Source organism: Rutidosis leptorrhynchoides, chromosome 5 (genome assembly GCF_046630445.1).
Source record: "Rutidosis leptorrhynchoides isolate AG116_Rl617_1_P2 chromosome 5, CSIRO_AGI_Rlap_v1, whole genome shotgun sequence".
NCBI classification, from domain to species: Eukaryota; Viridiplantae; Streptophyta; class Magnoliopsida; order Asterales; family Asteraceae; genus Rutidosis; species Rutidosis leptorrhynchoides.
The window spans coordinates 432,473,604-432,501,558 of NC_092337.1; positions in this window are offsets into that span (position 1 = coordinate 432,473,604).

Consider the following 27,955-nt stretch of genomic DNA (forward strand, 5'->3'; position numbering starts at 1 on the left):
CAAATGAGGTTTAAGATGATATCAAGTGGCAAACTTGAAGAATTGTTTAGTTTCATATGTTATAATTAATATTTTAATTCATTTTAATTGTCCAATGTTGATTGTCCTCGGTTGATAGTCCACAGTTAGCAGTTCAATAATTCATATATAGTTTAATATATAATATTAATTAATACGTATCGTGACCCGTGTACATGTCTCAGACTCGATCACAACTCAAAGTGTATATTTTATTGTAGAATCAACCTCAACCCTGTACAGCTAACTCAAGCATTACTGCATATAGAGTGTCTATGGTGATTCTGAATAATATATATATATATATATATATATACATACTATATATATATATATATATATATATATATATATATATATATATATATATATATATATATGCGTCGATATGATATGTCAAAACCTTGTATGCGTATCCTGACATTTAAAGTGCATAAAATAAATAACAGAAATTAAATGACGATAAATAGAATTGCAAGAATTTAAATTGCGATAAATAAATTGCGATAAATAAAATGTAATCAGTTAGCTAGGAACAGTTAGCTAGGAACAGTTAGTGTGAATTCTTAACAAAATTCTTCTCATAGTTAAATTGTTTGTTTCTAACAAATTTTATTTTGTCCAATGTTTTCTTCATTATGACACTTGTTGGATTCTGATAGGTCAAAATCCAAATATGAAATTGAATGAAAATGGTTATTCTGTGGTGAATAGATTCGTATATCAGTGAATGTAAGTAGGATAGCAAATGACTGTTGAATCAGGTTCGAAGAATGTACAGTGTAACTTATTAATGTGAAATCTAAATATTCTTCGGGTATTACCTACCCGTTAAAATATTTTCACCATTAACAGTTTGTACAAAAGAATTTTTAATTACAATCTTTATGAAAACATATATACATATATATTTCTTCAGATGTAATCATGGATTTAATGAGTTAATATGACATTAAACTCATATGATTTTCGGTTTGAGCTAGAATAAGTAATCTCTAAAACTTTTAGAAACCACATATATTCTTCACAGAATATTTCTTCTTCACAGAATATTTCTTGTTCACAGAATATTTCTTCAATGAAGTTATGAATTAATACTTCATCGTTCATTGTTGTTGGTACTCCTTGGTATCTTTGGTGCATATGACGTTGATGTTCGTGTGACAGATTGTGAAGTTGAGGTTTGCGATGCGGTTGTTGTTGGTGGTGGTAATGGTACTGTTAGTGTTGATGATGGTGGTACTGGTTATGCTGCTGGTGCTGCTGCAGATGTTTGTAACCTTTGCACCATATTCTCCAAAGCCACTACCCGAGCACGAAGCTCGTTGACTTCTTCTATTACACCGGGGTGATTGTCGGTTCGGACGAGTGGATAAATATTATCTAGAATTTGGTATAGTATATAATCATGACGAGATACTCTGGAAATGATAGAGAAAATGGTGTTTCGGACAGGTTCGCCGGTAAGTGCTTCTTCTTGTCTCCAATGATTGAGGAGGCTATGAACCCAGCCCCAATTCATCCAGAATAGGTGATGGCTAATCGGTTGATCCATTTCGGTTACACTGCTTTCGGGGCTTGAGTGAAAATCCATATCGGAATGGTTATCGGAATCCGACGAACTTGAACTGGTTGCGGAATTCATCTTGCACGGTTAGGTAAAGGATTTTATGAAATGATTTTCGGATATCGGATGGTATTCTAATTAAATAGAATATCTATGTATAGTATAGAAGATCCGGTAGATTACGGAGGAAATTAAGGAAACGTGTCAGATAAAGTCTGCAGTAACAGATACGCTAAGATCTGAATTTTGTCTCTACACTATTCATGCAATCAATGCAATAAGAAGTGTCTAGACTAAGAATGATAAGCAGGTAATTTCCTAAGAATAATAAACAGGTAATTTTCGACACGAAATGATAAGCAAAACTTTTGACATGCAGACACGGTCGAAGTCCAGACCCACTAATGCATCTAAACAACTACTAGTTAGACACACTAATGCAAGACCAGGTTCGCTAAGACCACTGCTCAGATACCAACTGAAACACTGAAACTCAGTTGGGGAAGCATCCCACTCAGTGCCTTCCCAGCTAACTGCCTGGTGACCACTGAGCGTACCTCAGACACTGATTTTACGGCCCGCCTCTCGGCAACGTACAGCCAACCCTAACAGGGACCGCGAGGAGTAAGAGCCAATGCTTCATCACAGGTAACACTATGAGAACCCCCTCTACGATTAACCCGCTAATAAACGGCATTAAACCAGCTCTGATACCAACTCTAATGACCCGTCCTAATCCATCTGGATGAATACATTACATTTGGTTACATCGCGAGGTACTTGACCTCTATATGATACATTTTACAAACATTGCATTCGTTTTTGAAAGACAAACTTTCATTACATCGAAAGTTGACAGCATGCATACCATTTCATAATATATCCACTTATAATTGACTTAATAATAATCTTGATGAACTCAACGACTCGAATGCAACGTCTTTTGAAATATGTCATGAATGACTCCAAGTAGTATCTCTAAGATGAACAAATGCACAGCGGAAGATTTCTTTCATACCTGAGAATAAACATGCTTTCAAGTGTCAACCAAAAGGTTGGTGAGTTCATTAGTTTATCATAAACAATCATTTCCAATATTTTAATAGACCACAAGATTTTCATTTACAAATATATGTACACTCGCAAGTGTATAAAACCGTTCTGCTTATGTTGAGGCCTCAGTAACCAACCTTAACAATAATATAATAAGTCATCTTCGCAAAGATGGATACGTACACTCGCAAGTGTATAAATAATCCTCTAAGTACTAAACATCCGCCCACTAGCTCTTATGTCTAGTGCAGCCTACAGGATGAGGGTGTTAAGCCTGATAGATCTATCTTTGGGATTTGCGCTTACATGCTCTTATAACATGTAACTAAATTACCTAGCACATCAATCCGCAGAATATCATTTTTAATCACTTGTCTCTATTTCGTAAAGCATTTATAAAAGCAGCGCATGTATTCTCAGCCCAAAAATATATATTGCAAAAGCAATTAAAAAGGGAGCAAATGAAACTCACTATCCAATATTTTGTAGTAAAAATATTCATACGACGAAACTGAACAATGCAGGGTTGGCTTCGGATTCACGAACCTTCCAAAGCTTTTCAAAAAAATATGTTCCGAACAGGGTTCGAACCCGAGACCTCTCACTCACTCATCAACACCCTTAACTATTCCTCCATTTCAGTTTTTCTGATTTATAATACAAACCCAAATACTTATCTATTACATGTTTCAACCCACTTCATCTTCTTCACCAAAATCTAAACAATCAAACAACTTCATTCTTAATAGTCAATCATCAAAATGGTTTTAAGACTTTTTAACAAACATGAAACAAAAAATAAAAGTGTTCTTGTAATTAAGAAAATTAAAAAAAAAAACTAAGAAAAAGCCTACTGCTGAAGCTCGTAGCTTCTAAAAAAAAAATTAATGTTTTCAATTTTGAGTTCGTTTTGGACAATCTTTACAACATGAAATATGTTTCAAATCATTCCTAAAAACTATTGGAATCGTCAATTGAACTTAAAACATCAAAACAAGCTCTAATTTTATCGATGAACAAATTAGTTGACTTTTGACAAAATAACTTTGACTCGCAAATTCGAATTCGTTATTAAGAATTGGAACTTGAGATTTTACATAAAGTTTAAGTAAATGATTCCTAACAACTCTGCATTTTTAGTTTTTGAAATTTGTTTCGAATTCAAGTTTGTGTATCTCACTGTCAAGAACACAAGAACTCAAAAATTGATTTTTAGATTAAGAGTGTTATAGGTTATGATTACAACATGGATTGTGTTGTAAATCATTCCTATAATCTTTATGGATCATCAAATTAACTGGAGATATCAAAACAAACTCGAATTTGATTCAAGAACACTTAGTTGACTTTTAAAACCCAAAACTTTGACTCTCAAATTAGAGATTAATAGAAAGAATTGAGAATTGTAAACTTACAGATAGTTTAGTTTGATGAATTCTAACACTTCTGCATTTAAGGATTTTGAAATTTAACACTAAATCAAAATTTGGCTAAAAAGATGAAGAACAGAGGTGTCGAGCAAATTTTGTGATTTTTGGTTTGTAATTCAATCCTTAACTTCAGTAGTTCATTTATAATGTAAAAAATCTTTGTTTTTGAAGTTGACAGATAACAAAATGCAGACATGAAACAAAAAAATTAAAGCTTGATCGTGATATGTAACAAACTGGGAATCTATTTGTACTATTTTTTTTTTAATTTTTTTTTATAATTATTATAAATATAAATATAATAATAAAAGTAATTTTTAATATTATTGATAATGCTAAAAACGAACATATATTTCATAGCATTATCTCTCAAGAAAGACAAGCTTTTAGTTGCAACTGTTCTATTTACAAGTGATATTCGTTTAAATAATAAAAGGTGAAGACAAAAGACAGATTCGACGAATTGATGACGCAAACGACCAAAAAGCTCAAAAGTACAAAATACAATCAAAATGGTTCCAATTATTGACGAGAAACGTCTCAAAATTACAAGAGTACAAGACGCAAAACACAAAGTACAAGATATTAAATTGTACGCAAGGACGTTCGAAAAACCGGAACCGGGACCAAAGTCAACTTTCAACGCTCGACGCAACGGACTAAAAATTATGAGTCAACTATGCACAAGAATATAATATAATATTTAAATAATTATATAAATTATTTATATATTATATTATATATTATAAACGTCGACAAAACAAGAAAACAAATAATTGTGAGCTGTTACCTACCACCATGCGATCGCATGGTCTGGAGGCACAAAAGCCATGCGATCGCATGGCCCTAAAATCCAGGCCACATTGCTATAAAAAGGCAGTTTGTCGAACGAAATAAAAACATATATCCATCCATCTCTCTATCTACAAACGTAAATATATATATATATATATATATATATATATATATATATATATTTATATTATAATTTTAATTTTAATTTTAAATTCTAATAATAAGGGTATGTTAGCGAATGTTGTAAGGGTGTAAGTCGAAATTCTGTTCGTGTAACGCTACGCTATTTTTAATCACTGTAAGTTATGGTTAATGTTATTTTTAATTTAATGTCTCGTAGCTAAATTATTATTATGCTTATTTAAGATGAAATAATCATGATGTTGGGCTAAAATATTTAAAATTGGGTATTGGGCTTTGTACCATAATTGGGGTTTGGACAAAAGAACGACACTTGTGGAAATTAGACTATGGGCTATTAATGGGCTTTATATTTGTTTAACTAAATGATAGTTTGTTAATTTAATATAAAGATTTACAATTGGACGTATCTATAAATAACCATATACACTCGATTGGACACGATGGGCGGGGTATTTATATGTACGAATAATCGTTCATTTAACCGAACACGGGAATGGATTAATAGTTAATAGATTTATTAAAACAGGGGTGAAATTATGTACAAGGACACTTGGCGTAATTGTTAACAAAGTATTAAAACCTTGGGTTACACGTAGTCGATATCCTGGTGTAATTATTAAACAAAGTATTAAGACCTTGTTACAGTTTAAGTCCCCAATTAGTTGAAATATTTGACTTCGGATATAAGGATAATTTAACGAGGACACTCGCACTTTATATTTATGACTGATGGACTGTTATGGACAAAAACTAGACGGACATATTAAATAATCCAGGACAAAGGACAATTAACCCATGAGAATAAACTAAAAATCAACACGTCGAACATCATGATTACGGAAGTTTAAATAAGCATAATTCTTTTATTTCATATTTAATTGCACTTTTAATTATCGCACTTTTATTTATTGTCATTGTATTTAATTGCACTTTTAATTATTGTACTCTTTAATTATCGCAATTTCATTATCGTTATTTACTTTACGCTTAAAATTAAGTTATATTTATAAATTTTACATTAGGTTTTAACTGCGACTAAAGTTTTAAAATCGACAAACCGGTCATTAAACGGTAAAAACCCCCTTTTTATAATAATAATATTACTTATATATATATTTGTATTTTTATAAGATTAAAACTAATATAGCGTTAAGCTTGTTTAATTTTACCTGTGGAACGAACCAGACTTACTAAAAACTACACTACTGTACGATTAGGTACACTGCCTATAAGTATTGTAGCAAGGTTTAGGTATATCCATTCTATAAATAAATAAATATCTTGTGTAAAATTGTATCGTATTTAATATTATTTCGTTGTTAAAATAATATTATTTCCTAGTACACCTCGCACACATCAAGTATTTTTGGCGCCGCTGCCGGGGACATTCTTGCATAAACGCCGGAAGTGCAACGCTATATATAAAAAAAAAAAAAATTTTATTAAAAGTTTTATTAAGTTTTTATTTTGTAAAAATACGTTTTAAATATACGAAAATATAAAAAGAAAAACAAAAATTATATATTTTTAAAGTTTGTAAAATATTTAAGTTTTATAAAGTTTCTTTATTTTTATTTTTAGTTTGTAAAAATATAAATTTTATTTAAATATTTTCTATTAATATAAATAATAATAAAAAATAATAAAATAAAATCCTTCGGCCTGGTACTGTAGCAGCCCAGACCGTGGCCCAAAACCCTAGCTCATGCGATCGCATGAGCCCGAAGGCAAAACTTCATGCGATCGCATGAAGCTGTCTGACACGCCACAGTAAACCCTAAATAGCATTAATTACGGAGTATATTATAATTATTATTATTATAACCCTAATTAGGGTTGTTTATTTAATTAATTTAGTTTAGTTTTTAATTAATTTGTTTTATTTAGTTTATTTAGTTTTAATAAATTATAAAATTAATTGTTTTATAAAATAAATAATATAAAAATAATATTTTTATAAAAATCGTACTTTTTACAACTTTAAGTTTATTTTTATATTTTTGTATCTTCTTATTCGTTTTAGCGTAATATTTGTATTTTTCGCTCGTATTTAGTTTTAAGATATAGTTTTTGCCATAGTTATTTTTATTTGTAGATTTTTAAGATTTGCCGTAAAATTCCTTAAGTGCTTTTTCTTTAGACTAAGATTTAGGTGCTTTAAAATTTTGCGACGCCGTTTTTATATTTTAGTACCTTTTTAAGTTATTGCCATTTTAGATATAGTATTTCTTTTAAGCTTTAATATTTTTTTAGACGCGACTTTTAATTCTTAGTTTTTAGTTCCTCTTTAAGTTTCGACGCGCTACTCTCTTATTTTTATTTTTTTCGACCATTTATTTTTCGACGTTTTTCGACGCGCAATCTTTTTCTTTTTTATTTCTCGCCGCTCTAGTTTTTAGGACTTAGATTTTTTTCTATTTCTTATCTAAAATTTCTTTAAATTTAAACGAAAAATTATTTTAAGTGGTTAAATTGATAGACATCAAAATTTTCTGGTTCGTAGTAATAGTTGGATTTGTACGTGGACCGGGTTATTGGAGCCAAATAGTACTCAATTATATTGAGACCAAACGAATGCTGCCCCTCTGCTGCATCTTTTGGCTATTCGAAACGTGGGCAAAATCAGAAAAGTCTATTAATTTGATAACTTATATAATTTTTCTTATTTTTATAACTAATAGGATATTCAGTGAATGCACCGAGCAAAACGTTCACCACCTTTTGTACGTTCACCACCTGTAACTCGATCAAGACATCTAGCAAATATTGTCGCCGTTGATTTTTCTTTAGAATCGTCATCCAGTCAACCAAGTACTCCAACTCAAATTTCCGATAATCCATTTTTTGAACCCGACCTCACAATTGAGAATCCGGAGAATATTCAGGGACGATTCCGAGATCCTGAACCATTAATCTTTCCTCCGGAACCACCAATCATTCAAACAGAGATTGTTGAGGAACCAACCATTAAATCAGAGTCCTCTAGTGATTCAGATTCAACAAATTCAATCATGGAGAATCTGGAACCTCTAAGTATGGAAGACCGAATGCGAGCTAAACGCACTGGCCAAGGTCACGCAATTACTCAACCTGACATTAATGCACCAGATTATGAAATCAAAGGACAAATTCTACATATGGTAACTAATCAATGCCAATTTAGTGATGCACCGAAGGAATATCCAAATGAACATCTTCGTACATTTAATAGGATCTGTACACTATTTAAAATCAGAGAAGTTGAAGATGAACAGATATATCTGATGTTATTTCCCTGGATTTTAAAGGGAGAAGCCAAAGAATGGTTAGAATCATTACCTAAAGGGGCGATTGATACATGGGATGTTTTAGTTGAAAAATTTCTTAAACAATTCTTTCCGGCATCTAAAGCCGTGAGACTTCAAGGAGAAAGTGTTACATTCACACAAAAGCCAAACGAAACTTTATATGAGGCATGGACAAGATTTGGAAAGTTATTAAGAGGATGTCCGCAACATGGTTTAGACACTTGTCAAATAGTACAAATATTCTACCAAGGATGCGACATCACTACAAGAAAAGACATCGATATAGCAGCTGGTGGTTCCATTATGAAGAAAACCGCAACTGATGCTTAAAAAATTATTGATAACACTGCTTCCCACTCACATGAGTGGCATCAAGAAAAAGATATCGTTAGATCATCTAAAGCAGCTAGAGCCGATTCTAGCCATGACTTAGATTTCATTTCTGCAAAGATAGATGCTGTCGAGAGACGAATGGAAAATATGACTAAAGATATCCACTCAATACGAATTAGTTGTGAGCAGTGTGGAGGACCACATTTAACAAAAGATTGTCTAAGTATTGAACTAACAATGGAACAAAGAGAGAATGTTTCATACATAAACCAAAGGCCTGGAAATAATTATTAGAATAATTATCAACCGCCAAGACCAATCTACAATCAAAACCAGAATTATAACCGAAATGTTACATACAACAACCAACAAGGTCCTAGTAATCAACAAGTATCCAATAATACTTACAATCAGCAAAGACCTATTTTTCAAAACAAACCACCACAAACCGATGATAAAAAGCCAAATTTAGAAGATATGATGTCAAAGCTAGTTGAATCTCAAACGCAATTTTTCACATCTCAGAAACAAACCAATGAACAAAATGCTCAAGCATTTAGAAATCAACAAGCTTCTATTCAAAATTTAGAACAAGAAGTGAGCAATCTAGCAAGGTTAATAGGTGAAAGAAAACCGGGAAGTCTACCTAGTGATACTAATGCTAACCCCCGGAATGAAACGGCAAAAGCCATTACCACGAGAAGTGGTATTACACTTAAACTACCTGAAATACCTGAAATTTCTGATGAAGCTATTCCTACTCCACAAGAACCACAATCTGAACAAGATAAGGAAAAAGAACCGGTAGTTGAAAAGGTTAATGAAGATAACACAGTTAAGGCTAAACCTTATGTTAAACCATACCAACCACCACTTCCTTACCCGAGTAAAATGAGAAAAGAGAGACTTGAAGCCGAACAATCTAAATTCTTGGATATGTTTAAACAGATAAATGTCAATCTTCCTTTCATTGATGTGATTTCAGGAATGCCTAGATATGCTAAATTTCTAAAAGATTTAATCACAAATAGAAAGAAAATGGAAGAACTCTCGGCTGTTACTATGAATGCTAATTGTTCTGCAGTGCTGTTGAATAAGATACCAGAAAAATTATCAGATCCAGAAAGTTTCACAATTCCATGTTTTCTGGGTAGTCTTAGTTCAATAGAAGCATTGGCAGACTTAGGTGCTAGTATAAATTTAATGCCGTATTCACTATACGCTAAACTATACCTTGGAGAATTGAAATCAACACGAATAAGCATACAACTAGCCGATCGATCAGTAAAATATCCTAGAGGGATAATGGAAAATATGCTAGTTAAATTTGGAACTTTAGTATTTCCAGTAGATTTTGTTATTCTGGACATGGAAGAAGATTCTCGAGTACCTCTCATATTAGGAAGACCATTCTTAAACACAGCTAAAGCAATAATAGATGTGTTCGATAAGAAACTGACCCTAAGTATAGAGGACGAGAGTGTTACCTTTTCAGTTGATAGAGCAATGCAACAACCGCAATTTGCAGATGATACATGTTATTATATTCAAACTATAGAATCACATGCAGAATTGTTAGAAGAATTTCCAGAATTACAAGGAATAGGAGAATGTTCTTTAGGAGAAGGAACTGAATCAATTGATGAAACTGAAATGTTAGCTACACTTATGGCTAATGGATATGAACCAACAACAGAAGAAATTCAAATGCTAAAAGAAGAAGACAGATATCGATATAAATCATCGATAGAAGAACCACCGACATTAGAGTTAAAGCCACTTCCAAACCATTTGGAATATGCTTATTTACATGGTGAATCTGAATTACCTGTAATAATATCGTCTTCTCTTACTTAAACTGAAAAATCTCAACTCATTTCTGTGCTAAAAGCTCATAAACCAGCCATTGCATGGAAAATTCATGACATTAAAGGAATAAGTCCTTCGTATTGCACACATAAAATCCTTATGGAAGAAGGTCATAAAACGTATGTGCAACGCCAATGAATACTAAATCCTAATATGCAAGATGTTGTTAAGAAAGAAATTATTAAACTGCTTGATGCAGGTTTAATTTATCCAATCTCTGATAGTCCATGGGTAAGCCCAGTTCAATGCGTACCTAAGAAGGGTGGCATGACTGTCATCACAAATGAGAAAAATGAGCTTATTCCTACTAGGACTGTAACAGGATGGCGTGTTTGTATTGATTATAGAAAATTAAATGACGCCACCAGAAAAGATCACTTTCCCTTACCTTTCATTGATCAAATGTTGGAAAGATTAGCCGGAAATAGTTACTATTGTTTCCTTGATGGTTTTTCCGGATACTTTCAAATTCCAATAGCACCCGAGGACCAAGAAAAAACCACATTCACGTGCCCTTATGGTACTTTTGCTTACAAACGCATGCCATTTGGACTTTGCAACGCCCCTGCAACCTTTCAAAGGTGCATGATGGCAATTTTTCATGACATGATAGAAGAATGTATGGAAGTTTTCATGGATGACTTTTCAGTCTTCGGTGATACATTTGAATCATGTCTAGTTAATCTTGAACGAATGCTTATTAGATGCGAACAATCAAATCTAGTACTTAATTGGGAGAAATGCCATTTCATGGTTAAAGAAGGCATCGTTCTTGAACATAAAATCTCAAAGGAAGGAATTGAAGTAGATAGAGCTAAAGTAGATGTAATTGCTAAACTTCCACATCCCACCAATGTTAGAGGAGTTAGGAGTTTTCTAGGGCATGCCGGTTTTAATCGACGTTTCATAAAATATTTTTCTAAAATTGCCAATCCTATGAATAAACTCCTAGAAAAGGATGCTCCATTCATCTTTTCAGATGAATGTATCAAATCTTTTAATATTCTTAAAGAGAAACTCACTAATGCGCCGATCATGATAACTCCAAATTGGAATCTACCATTTGAACTAGTGTGCGATGCAAGTGATTTTGCAATGGGAGCCGTTTTAGGACAAAGGATTAAAAAACAATTTCAACCTATTTATTATGCTAGTAAGACGTTACAAGGAGCACAAACGAACTATACAACTACTGAAAAAGAACTCCTTGCTATTGTCTTTCCTTTTGACAAATTTCGATCATATCTCGTTCTAGCTAAAACGGTGGTATATACTGACCATTCTGCTCTTAGATACCTATTTTCAAAACAAGATGCTAAACCAAGATTAATCCGTTGGATCTTACTCTTACAAGAGTTTGATATTGAAATCCGAGATAAAAAGGGAGAAGAAAATCTCGCAGCTGATCATCTTTCTCGTCTTGAAAATCCTGAATTAGAAGTTCTAAATGAATCGGCCATACAAGGCAACTTTCCCGATGAATATCTATTGAAGATAGATTATAATGAAATTCCATGGTTTGCAGACTATGCAAACTATTTAGTATGTGGATTCCTTGAAAAAGGATTATCATACCAAAAACGAAAGAAATTCTTTAGTGATATAAAACACTATTTCTGGGAAGATCCACATTTGTTTAAAAGTTGTCCCGATGGATTAATACGCCGATGTGTATTCGGCGATGAAGCTAGTCAAATTTTAAACCATTGTCACACAGGACCAACAGGAGGGCATTATGGGCCTCAACTCACAGCAAGAAAAGTTTACGATGCTGGATTCTATTGGCCTACAATTTTCAAAGACACACACCTTCTTTGCAAATACTGTGATGCTTGTCAAAGGGCCGGAAAAATAAGTCAACGTGATGAAATGCCACAAAATGTCATTCAAGTATGTGAAGTATTTGACATTTGGGGTATTGACTTTATGGGTCCATTTCCTAAATCTCATAATAATCTCTACATTCTCGTTGCCATTGATTATGTATCTAAATGGGCGGAATCATAAGCTCTCCCAACTAATGATGCACGAGTTGTAGTCAATTTTTTAAAACGTCTTTTTGCAAGGTTTGGAACACCGAAAGCTTTAATAAGTGATCGGGGTACTCATTTTTGTAATAATCAACTTGAGAAAGTTCTTAAAAGATATTGAGTAACTAATAAAATCTCCACCGCTTATCATCCACAAACAAGTGGACAAGTTGAAAATACCAACCGAGCTTTAAAACGTATTCTAGAAAAAACCGTAGGATCAAATCCGAAGGAATGGTCCATTAAATTGGAGAATGCACTCTGGGCTTTTAGAACAGCCTACAAAACTCTAATTGGAACCACACCTTTTAGACTCATTTACGGAAAAGCATGTCATCTTCCAGTAGAAATTGAACATAAAGCATTTTGGGCTTTGAAGACATGTAATCTTGATTTACATGAAGCCGGACGTCTACGATTAAGTCAACTAAACGAATTAGAAGAATTAAGAGTTGAAGCATACGAAAATTCGTTAATCTATAAAGAAAGAACGAAGAAATGACATGATAAAAGAATCAGAAGTTCAAAAGAATTTAAGGAAGGAGATAAAGTTCTTCTTTTCAATTCACGATTCAAGCTATTTCCTGGAAAATTGAAATCAAGATGGTCTGGACCATTCTTAGTCAAAAGAGTTTTCCCATATGGAACAGTAGAATTAATAAATTCAAATGAGATTGAATTTAAGGTTAATGGTCAGAGAGTTAAACATTACATAGATAGTCCAATGGAAGTTGACAACGAAGTTAATCATAATTTCGACACCACAGCTAACTAAGTGTGGGGAGAATCAAGTCTTTAAAGGATAATATGTATTTCTGTTAGAGTTAGATGTTCTGTTTTCGTGTAGTTCTCGAGAATGGAATCCGAATGGTCTTTCCCTAGTAGACCCTAAAGAACTAGTCTTCTCCCCCCATTTTGAATTTTTATTTTTTTTAGATTTTACGAGATGAAGACTTCCTGTGAATTAAACCATGGTCTAATGCTACACGCTTTGATCACTAAACTTAATAATGACACCCTTCTAAGTGAAATAGTATCATTAATCAGAGGTAAATTGGACGGAGTAAGAAAAAAATCCAGGAACGAAAATAATAAGTTACAGTTTGGTAAAGGAAAATCAAAATCCGCAGCGAAAAGAAGAGCACGACACCTTGAAAGATGTCACAAATGCGGAAAATGGTCACAATAAGGAAAATGCTCGATGAATCAGACATATTCCAATACCGAATTCATTACTTTATGCAGAGATGGACCGTTCATATGTTTCGAAGAAAAAACGTTGAATGCTCGAGGTTACGCCTATATAGCTATGGAAAACCAATTAGTCCGACTATCTTATGAGTGGTTAAAGCAGGTCACTAAGAATTCTATTTCACAGGTAAGTATGTACAGTTTTTATTTTTATTTTTATTATTTTTAACCTTTTGGTAATAAACGCTAAATCGTTCGCTATAAAGTATTAAATTGGTACTCAATAAAATTAGGTTTTGTGAACGAAATTATTGATATCATACAAAAATTTACTACATCACTGCGAAATTTACCGTTTATTCTTAAGGTATAAATATCTTTAATCAATCAACCCAAAATATTTCAAAAATTCGTCATGAGTTAAACTAGGTTATGAAATCGAAATTACTTTACCGAAAAGAGGGGCGTATATTTTTGATAATATTTGATTGATTAAAGTGGGATAAAAGACCAAAAAGATTTTTATTTTTATTTTTACTTTGTTTTTAAAATTAATATTAAATTGATATTTTAAACCCTTTTAAAAAAATAAATAAATATATTTAAGTTTGTAAATATTTGAAAAATTAATATTTTTAATATAAGTTTGTATGTATAAAAACAAAAACATAATTTAAGTTTGGTGTGAATTTTTAATATGAATTTTTAATTTTATGCATCTTAAATTTAAGTTTGGAGTGAATTTAAAAACAAAAATTTACTTTATTTCGTTAAGTTAAAAATTTGATTTTTAAAATTCGTCGTGAGTTGAAGACTAGGTCGTTGAACCGAAATTGCTCTACCCAAGGGAGGGACGAGAACTTTTTTATCATTTTTTTTAATCTTATTGAGCTAAAGTATGCCAAAAACATTTTAAAAATCTAAAAATCTTTACTTTTAAAACCGCGCTTTGAATTGACAAATTTTAAAATTTTGTCGAGGGACGGATTAGGACATCAATCCGAAACGCCCTCACTTGTCCATAACAGTCCATCAGTCATAAATATAAGTTTTAAGGTTTTTATTTTTTAAAAAAAAAAGTACTGTACCCGGACCCCCATGCGATCGCATGGGTTTTGAACTTCAACTTTATGCGATCGCATGGAGCTGAAAAATTGGCCAGGATCAAAAGTTAGTCGAGCTGTCCTGCTTCCCACAAAAACACACACAACATACACGAACACATACACATATTATATCCTAAAATCACCAATTTAACACCAAAATCAACCAAATTTCTCGCTACATTCCGCTCTAAACATGAATTTGATAAGGAGTTTATCAAAAAAGGGTAACAATTTCACCCCTAAATCTCTTTAAATTTAATTTTTAGTGTTCTTGAGCTATATTTTTTCTAATTTGATTTTGTTAATTTCTAGTGTAATTAGTGATAAATTGTTAGTATTTTATACATGTATAACCTAGATTGATGCTATTTAACATGATTTGAAGCCAAAAACTTCAAAAATTTTAGAAATCTAGGGTTTGTGTTCTTGGGCAATTTGGGGCTTTTTGAAATAAACAGGTTATGGCCGATTTTTGTCATGAATTGTTGCTAAATTAAGTAGTGTAACATGTTTAGGTAGTTAAATGATCCAAACTTTGATCCTAAACATAATTTTTGGAGATTAAAGTAGACTTTTTAAGTCTAAAATTCATGAACTTGATTAATTTGATATAATTGCCATTTGAGACTTGTTTAATTGCTAGTAATGACTATTTTGACATGTTATTTGAGTTAAAAGTTTATGAACTTTGTATACATTTTCATATGTGCTTATTTGAAAAAGTGTAGAATTGTAAAAAAATGTGAAAATGTGTATAAGTTTAATTTTGATTGAACATGTTATTGTGGTTAATTTAAGTTGTTATTTTGATAACATTAATGCATATTTGGATGCACAAATTTTGTGTTTAATGTGTTTTGCAGAAAACTGATACTGCTGGTGCTTCATCATCATCTAGACAACCACAACAAGAACCTGAACCAGAATATGAGCCACAATACGAGCCAGAACTGGAACAAGAACCACAACAGGAACAACAACATCAGCCTGATCAACATGTACCGTATTATGATCCGCTACAGTTTGATAATGAATTCATAGTAGTACCGATGCATCCGCCACTAGAATACCCAACGATTCCTGAACATACATTGCATCCTAATCTGAGATTCGACAGAAGCTGGAGAGATTACCTGGCATATCAAAGTAATAAATTCAAATTAGTAACGAAAGATGTAGAGGTGCCTAGGGTAATTGATTGGAATCCTTTGGAAAGGGTCCAACTAGCTGACCGTATTAGGGAGCATCTGATTCAAAGGTATGGCAGTTCTTCTTTTACTGATTGGGAACGTTTATTCACCATTCGTAGACCTGTATATAAGGAATGGTGTGTTGAGCTGATGAGTACTATAGCATTAAATGTAGATGTAGATAGATTAGATGATAGAAGTTTTCTTAGGTTTTTACTTGGCGGTAGGATGTACAGGATGTCCATGCTGGACATGGCCAGGGCATTACAGATATATACGCCCGCTGAATTACTACTACCCGATTGTATGAATTTGATTTATCGTGGTGAAAGGGTAGATAGGAATTTTGATACGAACGCCGTTTGGAGGCGTATGTCCGATTATAATGTTTTTGGGCGGGGAGGAACACATACCTACTTACATATTAACAGAGCCGAGCTTTGTATAATTCATAGATTTTTGGCTAACTCGATTACACAGAGAGGTCACAACAAGGAAAAATTGACCTTACGTGATTTATTTTACCTAAAGTGTATTCGAGACCCAAGAGGCTTTGTTAATATCCCTTACTGTGTTGGTTTTTATTTATCTAAGATGGTTGAAGGAATACAGGAAGGGGGGATAATTGGAGGAGGTATTTTTGTTACTCTCATTGGAGAGTATTTAGGTGTAGATAAGGACCAAGGGGGTCCAATTTTGGAATGTAGGGAACAGGTTGAGCTTTTAGGATTAGTTTATGCGGGTGCTAAGGTATTGAAGAGTAGACACAACCAGACAATACCCTATGAAGGTAGTCATCCGCAGGTAGAGAGAGGATCAGACGAGGAGATGGAGGAAGCGGATGACATTAGGGATGTCATTCAGGAGGCTATGACTGATGTCTACCAGCGTGTAGAGGAGGTAGATATGACAAACGCGGAGAGATTTCGTCGGATGGAGCAGTGGCAAGCCCGGAATGATTACGAGCATTCCAGACAACGACAGCATGATAGATGGGACTATCATCAGCGTCAGATTATGAGCCGGCTGTCACCTCAGGATCACTACGTTCCGACCCGACCCGCTTACTATCCTCAACACCAGCCCAAGATGAGACCACCTTATACTCTCTACGACCCTAACCAGGCATACCAGTACACCTATCACCAACCATGAAACTCGGACGATGACATGAACTGGAACCCCTATCCAGATTGATTTAGTTCCTGTGGGTAATTTTTATGACTTTTAATTTTTATTATTTCTGTTTATTTATGTTTAAACACATTATATTATGATACTTTTATTGTAATGTTTAATATTTTTATTTGTTGTACTAATGTTTCATATTTGATTTGAAAGTGGGATTTTAAGTCCCATTTCAAATTGCCATGCTTGCTTATATTTGTATGTATGTATATTGTCAATTGTATAAAACAGGGTAAAACAGCGCATTTTCAAAGACTGGCATTAAGTTCAGCAAAAGCTAGTACTTTTGACGACAAAACGAAAAACAAATATGATGTAACAACAAGACGGAATGAACAAATGATGTGCACCATTTATCATTCAGCAAACAAACGCCAATATTTTTGAAAACTTTGGTAAAATTTAATTATTTTTCTACGCTAATCATCCTCAATAATTTAAATTGTTACTGATTTCTTGCAAATGAGGGCATTGCAAGATCTTAAGTGTCGGAAGGGGTTAAATTCTTTCGGATTTTTAAAATTTTAAACTTATACACTTGGTTATCATTAAAAATACTAGTAAAGCAGTAGTTGTATTAGAATCTAGTGCTCTCTGATAATAAAGAACAGCCCTAGTCTTATATACTGACTACCCAATTCTAGTAAAATTTTTCAAAATTTTCAATTAAATGAACTCAAAATCATGTTTATACATATTTATGAGCAATAAAACTAGGTGTTAACACCGAAATTATTGTTACCTTGGAAAGGACATAAATTGAGAAACAAACTAAAATGTTAGAATTCATTTAAAATAGAATAGAGGACAATAAAAAGGCAAATAAAAGAAAATAAAAGTCAAGTGTGGGAAAATTTACCAAGTTATTTAAAACATATATCACATATTTTTGTACAAATAACTGAAGATAATTTTGCTTTGGACTAATCTAAACAGTTTTACCCAATTTACTGTAATACATTTAAAAGAAAGATGGATCTACACGATGAATCAATTCCATCATTAAAAGGAAGTAAAGTCTTTCGAAAAAGAAACACACTTCTTGATTTAGGTCAGGAAGTTGTCGTCCAGACCAGCTGTAGGTTGACGAAAAATCTAGAAAAGTCATCACTAAAATCAGCAGGAAATTCACGGACCTCAGCATCAAACAGGGTCGCCAAGTGGTCGGACTTATCCTAACCATGATAGGATATGTCTTGTAAAATGGGGAGGAAGCCGTGCAAATTAGCTGGATAAGACTAATGAATCAGATCCCCAGAAAGGATAATCTCCTTAAAGATCAAAAATCAGCTTTTAAGATTGATATTACTCAATCCTTGAGATTGACCTTAAAGATTGAGAATTACAAACTCATGGTATTCAATGATATCTAAACTCGAGCTTGAACGAGAAAATATTTTGATAAAAATTATAAACCGATTTGTTTTCTGAAAACCCATTTTCAATGCGTTCATTACTATTGAACGTAAAATCCTAGGAATTCACCTGGAATTCATTAGGTCACCTGAACCAAATCGGGTGTCAACCGTAAGAATGGTGGTTGCATAGCATGGTCAAAGACAGGACCTTGTGCCAAACCGAAAAATTATAAGGGTGAGCTTCACTATTGCTCCTACCAAGGATAGTAATTGCATCCGACACGTTATAGACCATAATTAAAAGCATGTCAGGGGACATTGCCTTAACAGTTGCTTGTTCAACGCTTTCCTTTACAACCGGACTGTAGTTTATCGAAAGGTAATATACGGAGCAAGTATACTGGATGTGTTGCTTTTCCAATACAAGGTTAGCAAGTGGGTGACACAAAACCGCAAGTTTTGAGCTAAAGTTTTCAAACCTGAAACCCACCAAACCCACAAAAATAATTTGCAAACACCGGTGAAGGGTTATTCCGGAAAACTTATCTAGGGTAAAAGCTAGATTTAATTTTCAAAAGATCAAATGTTTTTATAAAGATTCAATTTCCTTAAAGGATCTAAATTTTTATAGTCATGTGGGACTGTAAACCACATCGTTACTACCATTGTTCATATCGCCGTATAGAAATCACTGATGTACAAAGTGTGAAGAATAAAGAAGTGATTCTAGTATTTTTATTTCAAGACTATATTGCTTGAGGACAAGCAACGCTCAAGTGTGGGAATATTTGATAATGCTAAAAACGAACATATATTTCATAGCATTATCTCTCAAGAAAGACAAGCTTTTAGTTGCAACTGTTCTATTTACAAGTGATATTCGTTTAAATAATAAAAGGTGAAGACAAAAGACAGATTCGACGAATTGAAGACGCAAACGACCAAAAAGCTCAAAAGTACAAAATACAATCAAAATGGTTCCAATTATTGATGAGAAACGTCTCAAAATTACAAGAGTACAAGATGCAAAACACAAAGTACAAGATATTAAATTGTACGCAAGGACGTTTGAAAAACCGGAACCGGGACCAAAGTCAACTCTCAACGCTCGATGAAACGGACTAAAAATTATGAGTCAACTATGCACAAGAATATAATATAATATTTAAATAATTATATAAATTATTTATATATTATATTATATATTATAAACGTCGACAAACAAGAAAAAAAAGAATTGTGAGCTGTTACCTACCACCATGCGACCGCATGGCCTGGAGGCACAAAAGCCATGCGATCGCATGGCCCTGAAATCCAGGCCACATTGTTATAAAAAGGCAGTTTGTCGAACGAAATAAAAACATATATCCATCCATCTCTCTATCTACAAACGTAAATATATATATATATATATATATATATATATATATATATATATATATATATATATATATATATATATATATATATATATATATATATATATATATATTATAATTTTAATTTTAATTTTAAATTCTAATAATAAGGGTATGTTAGCGAATGTTGTAAGGGTGTAAGTCAAAATTCTGTCCGTGTAACGCTACGCTATTTTTAATCACTGTAAGTTATGGTTAATGTTATTTTAATTTAATGTCTCGTAGCTAAATTATTATTATGCTTATTTAAGACGAAGTAATCATGATGTTGGGCTAAAATATTTAAAATTGGGTAATTGGGCTTTGTACCATAATTGAGGTTTGGATAAAAGAACGACACTTGTGGAAATTAGACTATGGGCTATTAATGGGCTTTATATTTGTTTAACTAAATGATAGTTTGTTAATTTAATATAAAGATTTACAATTGGACGTACCTATAAATAACCATATACACTCGATCGGACACGATGGGCGGGATATTTATATGTACGAATAATCGTTCATTTAACCGGACACGGGAATGGATTAATAGTTAATAGATTTATTAAAACATGGGTGAAATTATGTACAAGGACACTTGGTGTAATTGTTAACAAAGTATTAAAACATTGGGTTACACGTAGTCGATATCCTGGTGTAATTATTAAACAAAGTATTAAGACCTTGTTACAGTTTAAGTCCCCAATTAGTTGGAATATTTAACTTCGGATATAAGGATAATTTGACGAGGACACTCGCACTTTATATTTATGACTGATGGACTGTTATGGACAAAAACCAGACGGACATATTAAATAATCCAGGACAAAGGACAATTAACCCATGGGAATAAACTAAAAATCAACACGTCGAACATCATGATTACGGAAGTTTAAATAAGCATAATTCTTTTATTTCATATTTAATTGCACTTTTAATTATCGCACTTTTATTTATTGTCATTGTATTTAATTGCACTTTTAATTATTGTACTCTTTAATTATCGCAATTTTATTTTATCGCACTTTTATCGCAATTTCATTATCGTTATTTACTTTACGCTTAAAATTAAGTTATATTTATATATTTTACATTAGGTTTTAACTGCGACTAAAGTTTTAAAATCGACAAACCGGTCATTAAATGGTAAAAACCCCCTTTTTATAATAATAATATTACTTATATATATTTGTATTTTTATAAGATTAAAACTAATATAGCGTTAAGCTTGTTTAATTTTCCATGTGGAACGAACCGGACTTACTAAAAACTACACTACTGTACGATTAGGTACACTGCCTATAAGTGTTGTAGCAAGGTTTATGTATATCCATTCTATAAATAAATAAATATCTTGGGTAAAATTGTATCGTATTTAATATTATTTCGTTGTTAAAATAATACTATTTCCTAGTACACCTCGCACACATCAATTATAAAAATAATAATAATATAAATAACAAAAATAATGATTTTTATTAATAATAATCATAATAACCTTAATGATAATTATAACATGTTTGTATCTTAAAAAATAACAATACATATAATTTATTTAGTAATTTCAGTAATAATAATAATGATATTAATAATATTAATATTGTTAGAAATACTAATATTAATATAACACATTATGCGTATTAAACTTTTATGTCTATATATATTTAATATTACAGTTACTAATATTATTATTAATATTAATATTAATAATGAAGTTAAGAATCTTAATATTGCACTTATATTCAAATTTGTAATTACCTTTAATATATTAATATTACAATTTATTATTCATACATCTATATATATATATATATATATATATATATATATATATATATATATATATATATATATATATATATATATATATATATATATATATATATATATATATTCATTTACAATTAATGTTCATGAATCGTCGGGAATAGTCGAAGGGTAATTTGAATATATGAACATAGTTTCCAAAATTTTCGAGACTCAACATTACAGACTTTGCTTATCGTGTCGGAATTATATAAAGATTAAGTTTAAATTTGGTCGGAAATTTCTGGGTCGTCACATTTAGGGACAGCCGGTCAGCATATGATGCTCAGGTTGAGCATAATTAGAGGATGCTAGAGGAGCAGTGCAAGCATAACGAGGATATGAGGGTCTGGCACCAGAATAGTTATGGTGCGATTAACACGGCGCTGGGATAGTTCGGAACGGAGATGGGTCGTTGGGTGAGCGAGTTGACAGGGTAGAGTATGATGTGAGAGGGATTCGGGCCCACAATCAGTGAGATGTTCATCAGAGACAAATTCAGCGACAGATGCGCCAGAACCCGGAGGCGTATATTCCGACGCGGACTACCATTCATGATTATACATCAGTTACTCCCCTGTGGCTGGATCCTTCATATGACCTGTACCGAGCTTGTCAGGATACTTATGGTGTGGATTGGGACCCTACCAGAGATTTATGTCCGAGGAATGATTGATTGTTGTGCATGTTTATGTTGTATTTGTTTGAAACTATTTCATTTTCATTTGGTCTGTACTTGAATAATTTTATTTTCTATTTATGTACTTTGAAACTTATTTGAGGGACAAGGCGTTTCAGCATCGGGTGGTGCCACCTTGTCCTGTTTATGTAGTTTGTTTGTTTTTATTTTCTTAGGTTTGTTGGTGAAACGATTTTGCATGTCTGGCATTAAGTTCAGCAAAACTGCATGATTGATGATATTGGTGTGATGATCGGGAATGGATGATGTTCTTATACTGGCAGTCAGTTCGGCGCCATCTGTCACTGGCATTCCGCGATCAGTGGTTAAACTCGATAAGTTTTTATATTTTCTCTCTCACATAACCCTTACGATTTTTATCTAATTTTGATCTCAAGTGATGGGGACATTACTTGATCTCAAGTGTGGGGTGGGGATGTAAAATCTCTCGGGTTGGTTGTTAATGGAATCATCATCATATTAGTTCTGATTTAAAAAGACTTGACGTTTCACGGGTTTTGGTCGTAAAAAAAAATGAAAAACTAGGGGTAAAATATAAAAAAATAGAAAAGTTAATAAAAAAAGTAGAAAAACAAATGAAAATTCGGCCAAAACCTTTATTATGAAAATTGGCTTGGTATTTTATGGCATATTTCGTGATTTAAAAGAAGCCAAAATTGTTCTACATGTTCATTATATTGGACATGAAATCCTACGAGTTTGGAGAACTCAATAGTAGGTCACCTGTACCCAAATGGGTGTAAACCGTGAGAGAGCGGTGATTGCATAGCGTGATTGTGACCGAATCACGTGCCATATCACAAACTTTTGGTTACTTGGTATAGCAGACTTCCGAAACTATATCATTTTATTATTACATCATCTAATGGTGTGATACTGTGGGAAGAGGAGCCTAGAGCTTCACCAGTGTTGTCCTTTTTAGGAACAATAGCTACGTGCTTGTGTTTGCGTAGATAACACAACCCATATTTAAAAGCTATGGCACCCAAAGGTTTTTGAGATTTAAACCGAGTGTCAATTGAAATAGATTGGCACTTCCGAGTGACTCAGATCCACTCATTAAGGAAGTAAAGTCTTCCAACCACTTTACTTGGTACGTATACCTCTTAAGCGATACCATTTCATTACCCATCATTTCACGATGAGGTACTGTTAGAGGTGAAAGTCTTGAACTTTCAAAACATGTTCATTATTTTGAATGTGAAATCCTACATGAACGTAAAAATTCATACATAGGTCATCTGCACCAAGGCGGGTGTCAACCGTATGAACGGTGATAGTAGCGTGTGGTCGAAACTGGGCTAAGCGCTAGATCGAAAACTTTAACAGGGTGATCCTCATTGTTTCTCCTAACATGGGCAATGTTGCACCCGACCACTTTATTTAACCACATAGGATGTATCCATTCCATCCTAGAGGGAGTCAAGTCTCCTGAACGACACACTTACTGATTTGTTTAAGAAGTTGTAGTCCAGACCAGTTGTAGGGTGACGAAAAATCTTGAAAAGTCATTGCTAAAATCGACTGGAAATCTACCAGGCCTCAACGTCAAACAGGGAACCTGGTAGTCAAAGCTTATCTCAACGAGGGAGATTTGATAGCCAATGGGAAGCGCACCATGATACACAAAATGTCAATGATTGATCAGATTCCCAGTGGATAACCTCCGGAAAGGTTAGATATCAGATTTTAAGCCTGATGAACCTCAATCTTTATGGTTGACTTAATGGATTAGATGATCACCTCATGATTAATGATGATATTTTGATGTAATGTGTACCCTCCTAAGCACATTATTTTCTTACCGACATCGTTACGATGTTAGGTACTTGTTGGAGGCTTGGCTTGACCAATTGCGGGGTAGCCCGTATCTTCTTTTTGGCACATGAGTTCGTTTGCTTTATCTTTGGTGTTTGGCTCCCACTTGATTCTCGGTTCCTTTGAAGACTTACATTATTGCTCAGATTCTCTGCTTCATTTTTTTTTGGTACGCTATTCGAGATTTTATTTAGCTACGATGTTCATGTTAATTGCTTGAGGTTTGAGAAGTTAAATTCGGGGGAATTCAAGTGGGAGGTATGGTTGGTATTTACATCCAAATCGTGCCCATGCTAGTTTGTGGTTTGTTAGTTACGAGTTTGGTTCTACATACATGTTGAAGAAGTTATCATATGGTAGAAGATTATTATCGAGTTCGATTGCTTGAGGACAAGCAAAACTCTAGTGTGGGGTTGTTTGATATCGCATATTTCATACGTGTTTTCCTTAGCGATATCGGGCACATTTTGGTCCTTTTAGATACGATTTGGTGTTATTTAGGTGAATGTTGTGAAAGTTCAAGTTTTAAGACCAAGGAGATGAATTTTGAAGATATTTGATGGTTTTAGTGATTTTCAATGTAATAGAGTGAAAGAGATTGGTTCGATTCGAGTTTGATTTGATTTTACGAGTTTTCAGCTCCGGATTCAGCATTTTGGGTTTGGAGCGCCGCTCAGATATGTGGAGCGCCTCTCCATTTGCAGGATTTTCATGTCGAGAGCTTTCAAGAGACCAGAAATCGGTTTTACAGCAATCGGAGCGCCGCGCGAATTATGGAGTGCCGCTCCATGTTCTGTCGGTTTCAAAATCCACCCATTTAAAGGCCGAATTTATACCCTAATTTATCATTATTGCATCCAGACGAATTCCAGCAGCTTTTTGACGAAAAAGGGTGATTTTTGGGGAACCCCAAGGTCATTCTAACACATCAATCATTCCGGAAACGCGTCTCGATCCGTTCATCATTCAAGAACACAATTTACATTAGGTTTAATTCTTATCATCATTATGAATACTCTTAATGTTTATTTGTGATTTTGGTTTTAGTCATGGTTGGCTAAGCTTTTAATGTTTGTCTAGATTGAATATTCGTATGTGTTTGGATGATACTTTAATGTTTGATTTGATTAATGCATGATAATTATGAGTTTTGATTAAGAACCATTCTTGTGGGTGTTGATTATTGTTATTAGGTTGATTAGTGATCTTGTTTGAACAAAGGGAACCCTGTTTCAATTTAGTACACTAGTTTTCAATTGATTTGTCTTAACCAATTGGGTGCTTACTGGACCAAGGGGGTAAACCGGGTAACATAGATTAAACAAAATAGGGGTGAATTGTGTGGAGCGAACGCGTAACCAATTGAATCTTAATCTTATAATTAGTTAATTACTAAGTCACAAACGAAAGAGGTCTTTGGTGAAACGGAACCCTAAGCCAATAAATCCAAGTTTGACGTGTTTGCTAAAAGAGAACTCTGGGTAAACCGACTTTGTGGTTGCATGTATTGATAAATTGAACTAGAGCTTAATAACAAATCATCCGACACTGCAAATACGAGATCTAGGCGAACATTCTTTTATCGATTGAATTCAAATATCTTTACTTTTCGTTGAGTCTGCATTTATTTCTTATAAACTTAAAAACACAAAAATATTGTCTTTTGATTTGGCTAATCGTTAAATAGCCACCAAAACAATTATCTAGTACTTTCGATTTTCATAGATTAACTTAGTTTATTTTATTAGTTGCAATCTTAATTCTCACGTTTAAAACTGTCCTTGGAACGATTTCGAAAATACCAACTTTATACTATTGCACGATCGGGTGCACTGCCCGTTAGTGTGTAGTAATCTTTAAAACCGGCATTTTCAAAGATAAATTATATACTAGATTTCACACATCAACTTACTACAATCGGTGTGCCTCAATCAAACTTACGTTGTATTCGATAGACTTATCTTACCAAGGGGTGACACAGATAGAGTACTCTGAATTGGGGTTCGCGACTTCTAAATAAAAGAGCCAATAACTACGTTCTATTAGTTGAAAAAGCGTTTGAGTTTAAAGCAAAATCGGAAATCATTTCAACAACATACACAAACCATAATATTATTTCGGCATTATAACTGACTACATCATAGCATACACTAAAGATAACTACTCGCTAATCATGGCAACGGTATCACAAGGCATAATAATGAAAGACATTATATAAAGACAAAGGATAGAAGTACCAGTAGATTAAACGAGTTTCGAATACAAAAGTGACAACTTCAAACTCCGGACCGCTCCTAAAACAATCTTCGGCGTTCTTCTCCGGGTAATAGGTTTTCCGCAAGGAGTCGAAGACCTTGAAAGTATGACTATTATTGTAGAAAGAGAGAGAGAGAGATAGAGAGAGAGAGAGAGAAGTGAATTAAAGTGTGTGTCAAAATGGCTGACAAAAAGCCCTTTAAATAGACTTGAAATTGGCCTACATACGGCTGGCAGGCGGTTTGTGCAGGCGGTTTGGGATGGCAGGCCGTTTTGCATGGCCGTTTACTCAGGCTGTGTGGCAAGCCATTTTTCACACTGGCAGGCCGTATGGAAAGCCGGCTGGCAAGACGTATGGCATGTCCTGCTTTGCTGTTTTCACTGGATCGTAACTTGATTTCCTTGATCGTGACTTGGTTTCTCGTCTTTCACCGTTTTCGCTCTAGAATCTTCATTTTAGCTTCGATTCTCTTGATTCTTTTTGCACCGGCTTCGTAATCACTTGATCTTCAATTTCTTCTAACAAAGAGAGTATTTTGACAATAAAGTTTGGAACTTTATTGTTTTTGGGCCTCAATACCGTGGTGAAAATGTGATTTTTTAGCCGATATCACCCTTCCACGCCCACCTCGTCTGGGCGCACCCCATCTGGACGCACCCCGTATGGGTTAATGCAGGACTTTAATCAGATTGTGTGTGTAAGCACGTGATACGCATGAGTGCTTAATGCGGAAGTAGGCGTATCATTAGTACGTCATGGTTGAGAGGAAATTTTTTTTTTATGCAATGGGAAGGAATTGTTAAGGTCACGTTGATTCGGAAGTGTGTAAATTTAGAGATGGGCTTCATGGTTGGGAGTCATCTTATAGCATTCTTCATTTTCTTACTTCATTTTTATCAATTTACGATCGAAACTCATTGCGATGATGAAAATAAAGAACCAAAAGAGATGAATATAATACAAAGCCAAAAGAAACGTTTGAGATCCTTACTTCTACTTGGAGTTGCTCCATGTTCTTCGATTCGACATTATAGATTTTTATATTGTAGATTTGATATGCGATGTCCGCCACTGCCGAACTATCCGAAGACTGTCAACACTCCGCCATTCTTGATCGATTACAATTACCCGCGCTATGTTTCAGAGTGTCGACTACATTAACATTCCTCTTATTCTTTTTCTTCATCTTTCGGCGAGGTTTCAACTATATGAGTTCTGATGAATGTTTAAATGGCAAAGATATAAGAGGAGGATGAAAAAGATGACTTCATTAGTAATTATTGTGCAGATGATTGGTGATTAAATATGTTTTTTTAAGATATGATTTACCCACGATAAAAATGTAACGATAGGAGGATTAAAGTTTATGTGCTTGTTTTTAATGTTCTTTGTTAGGTCTTAAAAAAGTTATGTAT